Source organism: Cupressus sempervirens, chromosome 6 (genome assembly GCF_028749045.1).
Source record: "Cupressus sempervirens isolate cs-2001-9-10 chromosome 6, ASM2874904v1, whole genome shotgun sequence".
Lineage (NCBI taxonomy): Eukaryota > Viridiplantae > Streptophyta > Pinopsida > Cupressales > Cupressaceae > Cupressus > Cupressus sempervirens.
In genome coordinates this window covers 45,060,678-45,077,611 of record NC_143123.1, presented here as the reverse complement: position 1 = coordinate 45,077,611, position 16,934 = coordinate 45,060,678, and positions in this window count along the sequence as shown.

Genomic DNA, 16,934 nt, shown 5'->3' with positions numbered 1-16,934 from the left:
CAATTCATCTTATCTCAATTTTAGAAAGCTTCAAAAAAAAAAAATCTTTTTTTAAGTTGTTTTAAAAAAAATACCAAAAATGGTAATTTTAGATTTGTATTTAAATCAATATATTTCATCTCATTGTAGGGGAAGAGAATTGGGAAGATGAATAAAGAATAATTTGGATTTCTAATATTTAGTTTTGTGTTCTTTCTCTCTTATGTTTATGTTAATTATTTGAGGAATTTTGGTTGTATTAGTTACCCTCCGTAGACCCTCCCCTTACAAAATTGAGATCACAAGGGTGTCCTCCACTAGAGGCCACCTACATTTTTGCTTCTAAATAGGTAAAAATTACATTTAGTTCTCCTTTTAATGGTTCTTACAAGATTCCTACACATAAGCTCCCAAGGATTTTTCATATCAGTGTAGGTGCTAAGATGATTTCTCCACTTCAAATTACCTTGGTTTAGACAAAACCCATAATAAAGTAATTCCATTTTTAATTTATATAATATGTTTAAAATGGAGATTGTGCTACTTAAGGGATCAAAATATATCTTGTAGGACCATATAAAAGTATCTACTCCAATACCCAAATACTAGTTTAAAATTATATACAAAATTCTTATTATTCCACTAAGCAACAAGTATAAATTGGCATTAAGGAACTTAATCCACAAGTGACATTGGAATATAATTTTCTCAAATTGTCCATAATTATAGACATTTTGATATCTTGTAGGTCTTACAAATAGGTTTATCCTTTCCTTCATCATGATTCATACATAAGAAAGCTATCATCCAACATAACTATAGTACACTTTATTATCTCTCATGGTAGTTTTCTTATCAAGATTATAGTACCTAAGAAGACATTAAAGATGATGTTATCGTAAGATCAAAATAATGAAAAAATAATGTAAGAATCATTCATATGGATACAAGCAGTTGACATTCCACCACATGCTAGCTCTACAAATCAAGTATCATAATTAATGTTTGAGTCATACTTAAGCTAAGTGAGAATTATTAGATCATTTATATGATAGTATGAAGATGCATACCAGGTATTATTAATATTGATATTCTTAGTCCCTTAATTTTATTTACCTAATTATAGTGGAATCCAATATTATTATATTATTCTAGCTTAGGTTCACTATATAATATTCACATTGATTGATTGTAGATAGATTGTGATCTTTATAGTTGATAATGTGATATTAGGAGAGGTTTTATTAAATTTATTGAAATAATTATTTTTTTGACTCAATCTAAAGAATTTTTTCAAAGAGGTAATTGTCTACCATATATTTTTTCTATTAAGATAGTTTAAACATTTACAAGTATGTTTGAGAGTCTAAGATAAAACAACAAATCACACCCCCAAATACATATATAGTTACAAAAATTTTGGGGGGTGAAAAAAAAACTTAAAGGATCAAAGTGCTATCAAATTTTACATTTACATACACTGATTACATCTTTATATATGATTATCATAACAAAAATCAAGCTAAAGGAACAAGCTAGCTCCAACCATCATTCTGGCTATCAAGATCAGGCTGAGCCCCTAGAACTTCATTAGGATTCTGCATCACATAAAAAATTGCCTCCACCTAACTAGTTACATTGTAACCTTGCAACACATTACTTAAATTGTTTAAATTTGTTGCCTCTGAAGGAGCTCAGATGCTCTGGTACTCAGCAATATAGTTTGTTGAATGCACCTTATCCTTGTTGGTCAGCAAGCTACCTTCTCATATAAGTAACATGAAATCACTCTTGGAGATATGTAGCACCAAAGCAACCTAAGACATAATGTGAAAATGGGTGAGTTTAAAATTAAACTCAATAAGTACCCTTCTCTCTTCCTAAAATATTTCCTTGTTCCTGTCCTTCCAAAGAGTCCAAAAAATCTCAGTAGAAAGAGAAAACCAAAAAGTTTTAAGTTTAGAATCAAATTTCTCTACATAACTAGTAAGAATTTCACTCCAAGAGACACTACCGGCACAATTCCATACACTAGAGGAACCAAGAAAAATAGACCACAACTTATGGGCATAAACAAAATCAAAAAATAAATGTTCAAAAGATTCAGTCACATTACAAAAACTGCAAGACACAAGGGATAAACCAATAGAAGAAAGAATTTGACCCATAGCTAACTTTTTTAACAACAACAACCATTTAAAACAAATCTTTTTAGGGTTAGCTTTACCCTTCCAAAGAAAATCAAAAAAGAAAGACCAATCAGAGAATGGATTAATTTTCCCCCAACACTAGATCACTCTAGCAATAAAAGAAGAATCATTCTTCATACACAGATATAGCCCTTTAGTAGTAGTATCTTTCAACAGAACACCATCAACCCATTTAGCTTTATCAAGAATGACCTTTGAATCAATAATATCACAAGGGCTATTAAATTTGATCACTTTCTTAATCAAAGTAAAATTATTTTTCTTGAATTGAGAATATTAAATCTTCCTTTTAACTCCTCCCACACCCCTAACCTCCCATCCATCAAGATATCCTAAATCAATGAAATCCCCTTCAAGTTCCAAGCTTTGGCAGAATAGCTTTGAGTAAGGACCAAAGATTTATTATTATATGAAAGCCCCCACCAAATGGATTTATCCATCACAAGGAAATAAGGAGATCCTCCTGCTGCTTCTCTTTCCTATATAAACTTCTTCACCTAGATCCAAGCCTTCCAAAAAGTTTGAAATTTTTTTGACCTAAATAGTCTCATCTTAAACTCCCCTAAAATAATATCAATCACTGGAATATCCTTCCAATTTTTGCCTTTCCTAATGATATATTTCAAAAGGTTATTCCTAATAAGAATTTTCCATGGCTCATCACTCCATAGTGTTTTCAACACCCATTTGGACGCTAGAGCCATACCTTGGGCTTTACTATCCTTCAACCCCAAACCTCCCTGAATTCTCACTTGACAACACCATTCCCACTTAACACAATGTCTCTTCTTATTCCCTTTTCCATCTGACCAAAGAAAATCTCAGAGTATACTTTCTAGCATGTTCACATGAGAGTTAAGAAACATCTAGGCCAAAGCAAAAAAGATATGATGAGATGAAAGAACTTTTTGCACCACTTGCAATCTACCAACCAAAAACAAGGAATGGGTCTACCATTTCAAGTGCTTTTTATTAATTTTTTCATGGACCCAATCCCACATCTTATTGAGATTTGGATCAACTGAGAATGGGATACCAAAATATCTAACAATCTACTTAGGTCCAAACCAGTGCCAACCCTTACTGACCAACCAATCTAGAGGATCAATAGACCAGCCCAACACATTAGATTTTGAAGGTAAAATCTTCGACCTAGAGACCATACAAAAAAACTTAATCCCTTTATAAGCATTCTCAAAATTCTCCTCTAAAAGCCCTAAGAACAAAGAAGTGTCATCTACAAATTGAGCATTAAGCAACACCTCCCCATTAGGCAAGAAAATACCTTTTAGTGGAGGACCCAACTCCTTTTCCCTTAGAATGTAAAATAAAGCATCTACTACAATGAAAAACAACAAAGGGGCAATCAAGCAACCTTGCCTAATTGACCTTTCTAACGCAATATGTTATGACATGCTCCCATTCACATCTATGAGAGTATTGGAATCCTTAAATAGAACATTTATCCAATTGCAGTAGGTTTTTAGAAAGCCAAATGCTTTAAGCATACCAATTACAAATCCCCACTCAATCCTATCATAGGCTTTCTCAATGTCTAATAGAATCATAGCTACATCTTACCCATCATTTTTAGCCCAATTCATGGCCTCCCAACTAGTGATAAAATTCTCCAGAATATACCTCCCTTGGATAAAAACATGTTTGCGTCTGTGACACAAACTTATTTAGCAACAAAGTAATCCTTCTAGCAAGCACTTTAGCAAGAAATTTATGGGACAGGTTTAGTAAAGTTATGGGTCTCCAATTCTTAACCAAAGACTTATCCCCCACTTTAGGCAAAAGCTTAATAACTCCTTTATTAGTGGAGCCCCTTAATGACCCCTTCTTAAAAGCTTCTTCATAAACAACCAACATCTCAAGGAAAATCCAACTTTTATTTTTCTTATAGAACTTAGCCAAGAATCCATCCAAGCCAAGAGACTTTCCATTAGGAAAGGAATCAATAGTAGCTTCAATTTCCCCCACAAAGATCTCCATGCTAAGATTAATTTTCTCCTCTTCCAAAACTTTAAGAGGAATGAGTTTAAAGCAATCTTCCATCACTATTCTACTATCTGGAGTCATCTTTGAAGAGAATAAGTTGCTATAAAAAGTATAAAAAGCATTCTGAATCTCCTTAGGGTCATTTGAAGTTCTATCCCCAACAAGAATATCACTAATAAGTTCTCTTTTGTGCTCATCTTTAATAATGTTAAAAAGGTACCCCAAACCTTTATCCCCTTCATCAATCCAATTCATCCTAGCTCTAATCCTTTTCCCTTGAATCTTATACCTCTATATGTAACTTAAATGGTGCTTGATGCTCGCCATTTTCATTTCCAATTCCTCACTTTTCCCTACTTCTTGCAGTTCTTTTTCTACCCATATCAGTTTGTTTTACCACAAATATTCCTCTTGATTCCTGTCCATGCCTAACTTCTTACCAATTACTTGAAGAAAATTTTTCCAAGTTTCCACCTTTAAATTCCAAAGATCAATAGGATCAAGGAAAGGATTACTAATTCTAAGAATCTCTATTACCATGACTATGGTCTCAACATTATCAGGGTCCTTGAGGAGTGAATAATTAAGCTTGAAAGAACTATTAGTCCTCTTAGGAACTAGAGAATTCTTCAAAGCTTCTATCCTATAGCAAGTATGGATAGGTGAATGATCAGAGAGAGAAGCTAGAACAACTTGGACTAGAACATGACTATTTTGTTTTAGGAAAGAAATAGAAGAACTATCCCCATACACCCTATCTAGTCTACAATAAACCCTTTGCTTACCTAACTAATTATTGCACCATGTAAACCAAATGTCTTGAAACTTTCCATGCATATTTTCCATGGGATCCACCAAATTGAATTTTCTTTTGAATTTATACCAAAAATACATTTCATTTCCTTTCCAATAGTGAGGCAAACCTCCAGCCTTATCAATTATGTGCTCCACCATGTTAAAATCCCCCATGACTACTCATGGTATCTTTGGCAAGTGCACACAACACCACTCCCATAGTTCTGCTCATTCTCTATAGTTATTTGAAGCATACACATTACAAATACCAAAAACACTCTCACCTTGCTTGAAAATAACCCAAACTATGCTCTGACACATAGAGCACCCATGGCTAACAATAAAGCTTTCCCATTTAGGGTGAATAACAATAGCCACACCACCCTTCCCTCTCTTATGATTGAAGTGGAAGCCTATAGACTTGTCCCAAAGGAACTTCAACATAGAATAGGCTTTAAATCCAACCACCTTAATTTCTTGTAAACAAATAATATCCTTATCCTTCAACTTATTGCACTATCTTCAAACAAGATATTTTCTATCAGGCATTTCTAACCCCTGAACATTCCAACTATGGATATCCAGCATCATAATAATTTAGGAGGAGTTTTGGAACTCTTGCATAACTTATTAAAACAATCAGGAAGATTCCTTCTCCCACTATCCCCTAAAGGACTAGAGCTTCTTTCTACAGTCTTTCTCTTCTTCCTATCAACCTCTGTAAATTGCCCCTCCAAGTTAGATACTACTAGGGCTAAAGATCTAGGTGAGGAAGCAAGAGCCGAAGGCACATTAAGAACCTCCTTATTTTCTTGATGAATTTAAATTTTCCTCTCTTTAATGGAGATGAGGGTTAATTGTTGAGCATTCAAAGTAGGCTAAACATTAATAACTTCCTAGGGGATATCAAACTAACCTCTTGATAGTGGGGAAACTACGGGTGTAGGAATAATATCCAAGGCACCAACATTAGCCGACACCACATCAAACTCTTCTTCAAAAAGGAGGTTTTTCAATGACAAAAAACTATTTCTCATAGGAATGTCAATAGTATTAGCAACTGAAGGTTGTAGACCTAGAGTGGTCACGGGATCCCCCATCTGCAAGTTACCTATCTCCTTAGCATGATTAATAAACTCCTCATCTCTATTGGGGATTTTACTTGCATTATTATTACACCCAACTGGTAAACCAAAGGCTTCCTGATTATTGACCACATTAAATTTTTCTTTACGAGAAGGTTGGAGAGCCAAGCAATCCTTTTTAGTATGCCCATTAAGTCTACAATGAAAAAATGCATTTAAATTCTCTAATAGGTAAATCTCCCAACAAAACCTTTCTCCCTCAAAATCTAAAGAAATATTGTTAAGAAAATCCACATCTAGAGCTAGAGCTAAAAGAACCCTAGCATTAAGGTGACGCAAGGTAACCCTAGCTTGCTCAACTTGTATAACTGAGCCTAGCGGTTTAAGAATTTGTAGAATGAATGGCCAAAATTCCACATTCAAGTTCTTAATTTCCACCCAATTTGGTGGAGCCCTAGCAACTACCTTATCAAAATCACCTTTTGGAGACCATGGGTAGACCCTGAACATCGACCTACCCACATTCGAGAATCTTTTTTCGAAAACTCTTTCTGACATGTTGTGATTTCTCAAAAAAATAACAAACAAACCCTTCTAAATCATTCTACAATATGTCACATAAGTGCCAAGCTTTTTTTCCCACACTACCGCTAGCCAATCATCAAAAAACTTCCCAGCATGCAAGGCCTCTTTATTTAAACAAATGAAGAAAATAGCAATACTTTTCAACCTAGACCTTTCATTCAAAATTGTAGACACCATGTCCTCATTGGGGGAAAGAGAAAGAATCTTAGGGCTGAGAGAAGGATACTTACCATTCTCTCCTCTGCTTCTACTAGCGTCAGCATTGCTTCTGTTGAGGAATCCACCTCCATTGGTTGTGGCCTATCTTCCTTCTCCTCCTTGCAACTCTAGTTCGACATTTTTTTTGTGAATGACACCCTTGAACACTGTGGCTGCCGAGAAGGTCAGAGAACTTTTAGCCACCACTTGTTTGTAAGATAAATTTCCTTCACCATCGCCAATATTCCTAATTGTAGTTTTATTAGTGCCCTTCTCATTCGTACTCCTACCGATATCATCCTGCAAAGTACAATCCTTCCCTCTGCCATGATTCAGCTCTCCCAAGGCACGAGTGAACTAGGCTAAGGGAAAATATCACACCACACCACAAGGACTCGAAATAATGAAACAATAAAACATAGTCCAAATGAAGGAAAAATGCAAATGAAGTACTTACTACAACCAAGAAAAGAGTACAAGTGACACGAGGCACACAACATGACTCACAAAACACAAACCAAGTAGAATCTAAGATTGATATCATTCAAACACGCGGCAAGTTGTAGAGCCCATTTTTTCCATTTTCTACCATATATTACAAAATCATACTACTATTTAATACAACCTATAATACCCTCCCTTTGAATAAAGTATATAGCCCACATAATGGTTTTCATATCTAAGGGTCCAACCAATATTTTACTAACATATGAAGAGTTTACCATGGCATCAATATATTATCAACATTTTTAATTTATAACATTCAATGTATATTTAATAAAATATTGTTAATGTGCCATTAAATAGTTTTTAACCATTACTTAAAATATTATATAACCTCTAACTAAACCTTGTATTAATTAATTTTTATGACTTATAACCAAAGATTAGAGTTAAAACTCTTTTCAACCCTATCTCCCTTAAAGTCCTTACATAAATAATGTACAAAACTCTATTTCCCTTGTAATAAACAAGGGAGAATGATAACTAGGGCCATAGCATCTCCTAGTTACCATGAAACCTCATTCATTTAACACAATGGAAGAGAAATCATCAAGATACAACACCAAAAGGAGACAGAACAACTTATCTTTATTGATTCATAAACTTACTTTATACATGTTAGGTCGTAAGGCCTTCTTGGTTGTGAAAAAATACAAAGATTCAATTATAGAATAGTTTCCTCATGGATCATGCATAATCTAAAATCTTTCATAATCCAACTCTAACCTCTGTCATGTATTTACTAGCCTAAGACTCAATACCCTAGATTTATACTAGCCAAAATGGCATATAGAAGACTCTAAATCTACATTAGACAAAGCAATGACACAAAATAGGTCAACATACTTCCCATTGATCAATCCCATACACTAAATTCTAAGTACAAATTAAATACATGGGTCAACTCTCAAAGAAGAACCAAATGGGCAACTCGATGAACAAAGGAACAAAGCATCACTAGATAGACTCAGACAAGCCACCAAAACACACTTGATGAAAGAGTAATAGAAAAACTCCAAAAAAAAAAAAAGATCACTTGACAAACATATGCACTAAGCCAAGTCAAGAAAACTCAATGAAAGAAGAGAAAGTGAATCCACTTAGCCAAAAACAAGAACAACTACCGAGATGGTTTAAAGAAGTAGCCATAACCTCTACATAAATGAGTAGAAAAAAAAACAATAACTCAGGATGCTCCTACATCATACATCTAGGATAGAAATGAATGATCCCCTAAATCATGAAGGTATCACAACCTAAGATGAATCCAATTTAGATTAAAAAATCTAGACATCATATTCAATAGGTCTATTTTCTACTTAACCAAATAATCCATGTAATCATTTCCTCTTGTGATCTTACCAACTCTCTAGTTTAGAATATGTTCAATTTCTTCCACCTAATTCTTAGGATAGTCACTTGGTACAAAAACATCTTCATCAGATTCATGGTACTCATATAAATCAACAACATTGAATATAGGTGATATAATCGAGTAACTCAACTTTATAAGCATTGCCACTGTCAAATCTTCTCGAGATCTTACAAGGACCAAAATTCTTCATCTTCAAAGTTTACTATATGTGCCAATAGAAAATATACCTTTCTTCAAATCAACCACCACCTCATCACCAACTTCAGAAATCTTATGTTTCCTTGATCTATTTGCACTATCCTTGTATTTCTAATTACTCTATTCTACCTTTTGTTTCACTTCCTCATGCAAAGACTTCATAACTTCAATAAGTTATTATCCTTTAGCACTCCTTTTCTAGATTCTCCAACAACATTCCTCAAATATGATATAGCTCTAGGTTGCATTCCTATAAAAATATCAAAAATTGCATTTCTAGTACTCCTATTCACAAAATTATTATATGCAAAGTCTACTTGAGCTAATACTAAATCCCAATTACTTAGCTTATCTCCAACTAAGAATCTCAACAAATTACCCAAACTTTTGTTTACAACTTTTTTCTTACCATCAGTCTATGGGTAGAATGAAGAACTAAAATTCAACTCAATAACCATCTTCCTCCACAAAGTTCTCCATAAATAACCAACAAACTTACCCTCACGATTAGAGATAATGCTCCTTGGTAATCCATGCAATATGACAATTTCTTTAAAGAAAATATTTGGAATATGCATAACATTTGAAGTCTTCTTACAAGGTATGAAGTGTTCTATCTTGTAAAATATATCCACAAAAATAAATATAAAATCATTCTCTCTTGATGTCCTTAGTAAGCCAAGAACAAAATCCATTTTGATATCACTCCAAGATTTATTAGGTTCTTAAATAGGTGTATACAATCCAATATTTTGACTTACTCATTTTTTGACTTGATAAACTCCTTAACTCCTTACAAATTTATGAACATCCTTATACACCTAAGGCCAATAATACTTCTCCTTAAGAAAACTAAATGTCTTATCAATACCAAGATGTCCAGTCAAGCCATTGTTATGCTTTTCCTTTATCAAATTAACTCGCATAGATCCCCTCGGTATACATTTGGTATACATAATTGAATTCCTTTGAACAACATACCTTCCTAACTAAAATAATCTTCATACACACTCAATTGATCTAAAATGCTTGATACTCTCCATAGCTCATAAAAACCAAGATTAGTTTCATACAAAACTTTCATCTCATCAAAACCAAAAACTTCAATCTTCATCTTAGTCAACAAAGATATTCTTCTACTCAATGCATTTCCAACTTGGTTGGTGACTCCACTTTTATGCTTGATCACAAATGTGAAATTCTACAAATACTCAACCCATTTTATATGCCTATGATTCAATTTATGCTGACTTCCCAAATACTATAAAGCCTTATGATCGGTATACAAAAAAACTTCTAACATATTAAATAATGTCTCTGCTTCTTCAAATCTTGAATAATAGCATAGAATTATTGATCATACATAGAATACTTCTTTTTAGCATCATTAAACTTCTCACTAAAGAAATAAATGGGTTTACCTTCCTAACTCAAAACAGCTTCGATTGTATTGCCACTTGCATCACATTCTACTTGAAATACTTTATTGAAATTGGGCAAAGCTAACATAGTTAATTTACCAACCCTTCGTTCCAAACTCTCAAAACTTTTATTAGCTCCATGTGTCCACTTGAATTCCTTTTTATCTCCTCTCATTGTCTCAACCATAGCATTACAAATTGAAGTGGAATTTTTGATGAACTTCCTATAGAAACTTGTTGATCCATGGAATGATCTAACTTCTCCAACATTCTCAAGTATAGGCCAATCAAGAATCTCTTAAAATTTCTCAAGATCAATCTTCAAACCATTTGCATAAATCACAAAACCAAAGTACAAAATATCCTATTTCATAAACGAATTTTTTTTAATTAATCAACAAATTTTCTTCTTTCAATCTCTCCAACAATTGCCTAATATGCACCAAATGTTCTTCTCTAGAATTATTGAATATCATAATATCATCAAGGTATATAGTCAAAAATGTACCCATGAATTTCATCAAAACCACATTCAACAACATCATAAAAGTACTTAGTGCATCATTCAAACCAAAAGGTGTACCCAAACACTCATACAAATCTTCTTTTGTTTTGAAATAATTCTTCCATTCATCACCTTCTCTAATTCTAGTATGACTATATTCACTCTTCAAATAAATCTTGGTAAAATACCTTGCTCCATTTAAAAAATCCATTATATCATCTATCCTCAACATAGGAAACCTATAATTTACTATTATCTTATTTTTTCTCTAGAATCAATACACATTATCCATTTTACATTATTTTTCAGTTCCAACATAGAATTTACTACACATGGACTTGAAATCTCTCCAATCAAACCTCTCTAAAATAATTTATATACATGTTTATTAAGTTATTCATTCTTAGTCAATGTCAATTTATAAGGTGCTTTGTTTTGAAAACTAGCTCTAGGAATTAGGTCCATACAATGGTGATAAACTATCAAGTACATTATTTGAAATGATCTCCTTGTACTTGGTGAGTAACTCTTCAACTTATGTTGGAACTTGGTCAACATTTTTATAACTTGATGTATTAGGAATTACACCAAAGAAAACATTGTGTGTCTTCACATCTCTAAAAAATTGATTTTCATTCACCGGGAAAATCCTAATAGTTGTGTAGTGATCTTCATTCAATTTTTATATCAAGGGTAATAATACTTGTTTCTTTCCATTAGCTCAAATGTTATACTAATTCAATCTTCCTTTCTACACTTCTTATTTATCATACTACCAAGGTCTACCCAAAAGAGTATGACAACAATCCATAGGCATGAAATCACACAAGACTTCATCATATATTATCTTCCAATCTTAAATTTCACAAGGAACTATTGACTTACCAATAATTTATGCTCATTTTTTATCCAAGAAATATGATATGGTTTAGGATGTTCTAGCCTTTGCAACTACAACTTGCTAACCAATTCCTCTAATGCCAAGTTATATGAACTGCCACTGTCAATGATTACCTTGTAACATCTATCTACAATCTTGCATTTTCTCTTGAAGAAACTTCTTCTTAAAAAGGGTTCCTCATCATCTTTCACATTACACAAGGTTCTTCTCATAATTAATTTTCTTCCATTTTCAAGTTCATTAGGAAGTCTCAAATATTCCTCTTGAGCTAAGGTATTTCTACAACTATTCTTAGTCTTCTTTTTAGAGTGATTACATTCAAGATCTCTATAACCTTCTCCACACTTTAAAAAAGCTCCCTTCTCTACTATCACTACTTTGGTAAAAACTACCTCTTCCTCAATGTGAACTACCACCTTTCCACTCATTCTTACTTGTGTCTTTATCTTTTCATTCATTTTTGTCTTTATCATGTACTGTAAAATCATATCTCATATTTTTACCATAGGATTTACCTCTACCTCTCTGAAATTGTCCTCCTCTTCCCCTTTGTCTTTGTACATGCCTCTTTGTTAAAACCTCTTCATCTTTCTATGCATATTAATATTCTTCTTCTACACTACTCATCTTCAAATAATTAATCTCATCCTAAATTGTAGTCCTCAATCCATTTGGGTGTCTAGAAACATTCTCAACATCATCATCCACATGTTTATATCTAATATCTAACTTGTAGAACTCCTCATTATAAGACTTCACAATAATATCTTTATACCTTAATTTTTTCATTATCTTCAACAAACTAACTTGGTAATATGTAGGGAGGAACTTCTTCTATAGTTTACCTATCATCTTCACCCAAGTTATGATCTTCTCTTTTCCTTTCCTTTGTCTATTTTTTTACAAATGTTCCCACCAAAGCAAAGTATGGCCCTTCAAATTGGTGATTTCTATTTTCACTTTCCTATTATCAAGGGTTCCTTCATACTCAAAGAACTCCTCCATCTCAGGGATCCAATCCAACAAGGAATTGGTATCCAATTTACCATCATAACTAGCAACTTCAATAGCAAGTTTACAATTCTCCCATGATAAAACCTTTTAAATCCTCTCTTCGTCCTCTTCTATTTTAGGATTAGGATTAGGTGTCACTATTTCTTCACCATCACTAACATTATCAATATGTACTTCTCTTCATTGGGTTGTCTCAACAACATCTAATCTAGCCACAATTTTTCTCAACATGTCCACGATAGCATTGTCTACATTTCCTCTACCTCAAACCATCTTGATAATAAGTTCTTGCAAAACCATAACTCTCTGCAATTTATAGGTTAGAACTCATATCTACCAGCCTACAACCAATCCAACTAAGGTTCTTCATGATCACAAACTCCAAAAGGACTAAACCTTCATTCTAATAGGACCTAACACAAGGAAGAATGATAAATAGGGCCAAAGGCTCTCACACTTACCATGCAACCTTGCTAAGTTAACACAATGAAAGAAGAAAAATCATCAAGAAACAATGCTAGAAGAAGAGAAAACAATAGATCTTTATTGATTTAGAAATTTATTTCATATACATTGGGTTGTAAGGCCTTCTTGGTTGCAGCCAAATAAAAACATCCAATTCTAGAATAGTTTTCTCATAGATCATGCACAGTCTATCATCAAAATCTAACTCTAGCTTTCAACATGCATCTACCATACTAAGACTCAATGCACTATTTTTACTTGCCAAAATGGATTACAGGAGATTCTACATCTACATTAGACAAATAAATGACCCAAAATAGGTCCACATCTTCCCCAATGATCGATCCCATATATTAAATTCTATGCACAAATTAAATACATAGGTCAGATCTAGAAGAAGAACAAAATAGACAACTCAGTGAAAAAAGGAACCAAGCATCACCAAACAGACTCAAACAAGCCACCAAAATACATTCGATAAAAGAAGTAGAGAACAACTCAGTGAATGAATCAAAGGATTACTCAGAATACATATGCACCAAGCCAAGTCAACCCAACTTGGTGAAAGAAGACAAAGTGAATCCGCCAAGCCAATAGCAAAAATAATTACCGAGAAAGTTGAATGAAGTAACCAAGCACCTCCACATAAATAAGTAGGAAAGCAAGGGCAACCCAATATGATCCTATATCATTTTTTCATTACTATTTTTTTATTTGAATATTTTAAATGTCCCCAATTGGATTTCCCTCTTCTAAACTTCTAAAAAATAGTTTGTTTCTAACCACACACAAATTAGATATGGGTATGAATAAGAAATCTTGCATCCATTTTAATCTCAATGCTAAATTGAATTGAATTGAAACATGACTATTAATTTTGTTTGTCTAGAATCATAATAACATGTCTTTGACTAAACCAAATTACTTCATTAAAAAACATCTTGAAAGTCAAATTTTCCTAAACCAAATTACTTCTTGTTGTGGTTCTACTACACATGCCCCATTTTGACCACTTGACCTAATGAGGAACCCCTTTTTGGGTATTTCATCTTGTTAGGTGGTTTGGATTCTTTAAAGTAAGCTTGGCTAGGTATCCAATGAGTCAAACTATGGGCCCCAATGGTACTCATTGTATTTGGATGCATTTATTTATTTATTTTTAAGTCTTTATTACTTCTTTCTTATCTCATTCCTCTAAGGTTTAGTTTTTACTTTTAGTTTTCTAAGAGTAGGTAATTTCATCTCTTTTTTGGACTTTTAAAGTTTCAAAGGTCCATGGACCTTTGAAACCTCTAAAGTTCAAAATATTGGTCACCTTAAAAGGATAAAATAGTGCTAGATTTTTACAAATCATAACTCTACTAGATTTACACAATCTGAACTTTTGTTTGTCTTTTGCAATTCAAATTTTTGTTGGTCTTTTGGAATCAAAAATTTTTTTTGTCTTTCATAATCCAAAGATTTTAGATAGCCTTATGTTACCATAGGGATACCAGATTCAAGGCCTTACTCCTACCATTCGAGATTGGGCCCACCATAACTTTTAGACTCTTCTAGCAAAGGGCCCTGAGCCTAAGGAGTAGATCGACACTTGTCCTCCCACTAGGTCTCAAGTTTCCCTCACTTGCACTCACTTGCCCTCCAAAAGTCTGAAGTTATGGAGTTTTCTTGGACCTTTTTTGGTAATTTGAAATTTGAACTTTTGCTAGATTTTCACATTATAAAATTCCAAAACTTTGACATTTTGCTAGACTTTCATTGTCCACTTATTTTTTGCAGTTTAAAAGCTACTATATTTTTTAGAGTTTCACACTCTAAAGCTCTAAAGGATAAGGGGACCTCATATTTTCCCACTTAACCTTGTGCACAACAAGATCATACTTTTGAACATTTAGAGTTCAGTTATATTTTTAGACTTTGAAAGTCCATAAGATCGAAAACTCCAATAGAGGATTGGTTTTAGATATTTGTGTTTTTTGGTCAAGTTTTTAGGTTTTTTTTTACTATCTTTAGGGTTGTGTCATTTTTTCTTGTTAGCTTAAGTAGTTAGAATAGTTTAATGCTTCCAATAAGACATTACTGAAAACTACTTTTGCATGCAAAATCCCATCTACGACAATTGATCTACTATTCAAATACCACTTTGAGGGGTATCACACTCCCACCAAATGAGGATAGAACATGACTCTATTCCATGGTTAAATTTTCCAACAATTCCAAAAGATAGTCGTCATAGTGAAAAGAGAAAGATTTGAAGAAGATATTCCAGAGCAAATGATATATGAAGCACATGGAAAAAGAAAAAAAAATAGAGGATTTTGAGTCATGCCTAATGAGGTTTTAAAAGAAAGAAGAAGGAAAAATATATGCTTTCAAAATTTTAATTATGAGGAAGTCCAAGAGATAACAAAGAAGTTTTGCAAGACACACTAGGAATCCTATCAAAAGAATAAGTTTAGAATTTGATGATATCATAAGATAGTTTTTCCTAGACTTACAAATTTTTGTTCTTTGGTTTTTCAAAGTTTCAAACTCTAAAAGCCCAAAAACTTCATTGGTCAAAATTTTTTGAAAATAAGGTTGGTGACTTAGCCATTTTTTTGGAATTCATTTTTTAGAATTAGCGTTGGGTCTAAAATCTATGGGTCATCATGCAATTTTGAAATCTTGCATGTAGAATTTATTTTAGGCCAAACTGCATGCAGATTTGGGGACATTTTTAATGTCTTGAGCATATCAATCAGTTGCATACATGAAGAAGCATCCATTTTAATAACTCAAGGAGATAAATTTAAAGTGAAGTTCAACTGAAAATGAATAACGGCAGAACTACATCTTATTTTCCTCTATCTTTGGGAAGATTTTGCTTTTATTTTTGTACAAATGTATGTTTTAAAAGCATGATATTTATTTTAATCTCTGTGTGCAGGTAAAACCTTAGCTATGGATTTCTTATTTCTAGAGATGAAGTATTATACATACATCATAGAACAATGTAATTGAGTATGGCATTTTCTAAAATGAAGCTATATGAAACTGATGCTTCATTCATGGTGTTAGAATTCTATGAGTTATGTAAATTTATGAATTAGTGATGCTAATTTATGAGTTTTAAAGAGCCAATTATATTAATTGTGATTAATATGTGTGGTCATTTAGTTTTAGGGTTTATTATTGCTATGATTATCTTAATGTGAGAAATCATTAGGAAGGTTTCTATTGATGCTATAAGATAAATTTGTCTCATGGGTGCATGAATTCATAATGGCTTCACAATTATGATTACTTTTGACATATCTTAGATTTTCATGTTTTCCCAATGATGATTGCATTCACAAAGTGTGGATTATGAGTAATTATATTTCATGTTTTGTGGGTTTTCCTCATCTTCCTTGTGGTATAATTTGCAACATGATACAATGATATCGTATATCTATTAGGTTTTCAATTTCAATAATTTTCGTAGATTATCATTACCCTATTATTTTTTAATTTATTTGAAAGATTGGTGAAAATGGGAATTCATAGTAGAGATAGATTAAAGTTTGCATTGATTCAATTACATTTCATCCAAAAAGATAATAAAAAATTTAAAATGGAAAATTACTTGCAACCTAAAGACTTCTTTGAACTAACAAAGGCCTCCCCATGAAAAATTTGCATAAGTTTTCAATTAAGTTTATTAGGTTTGAAAG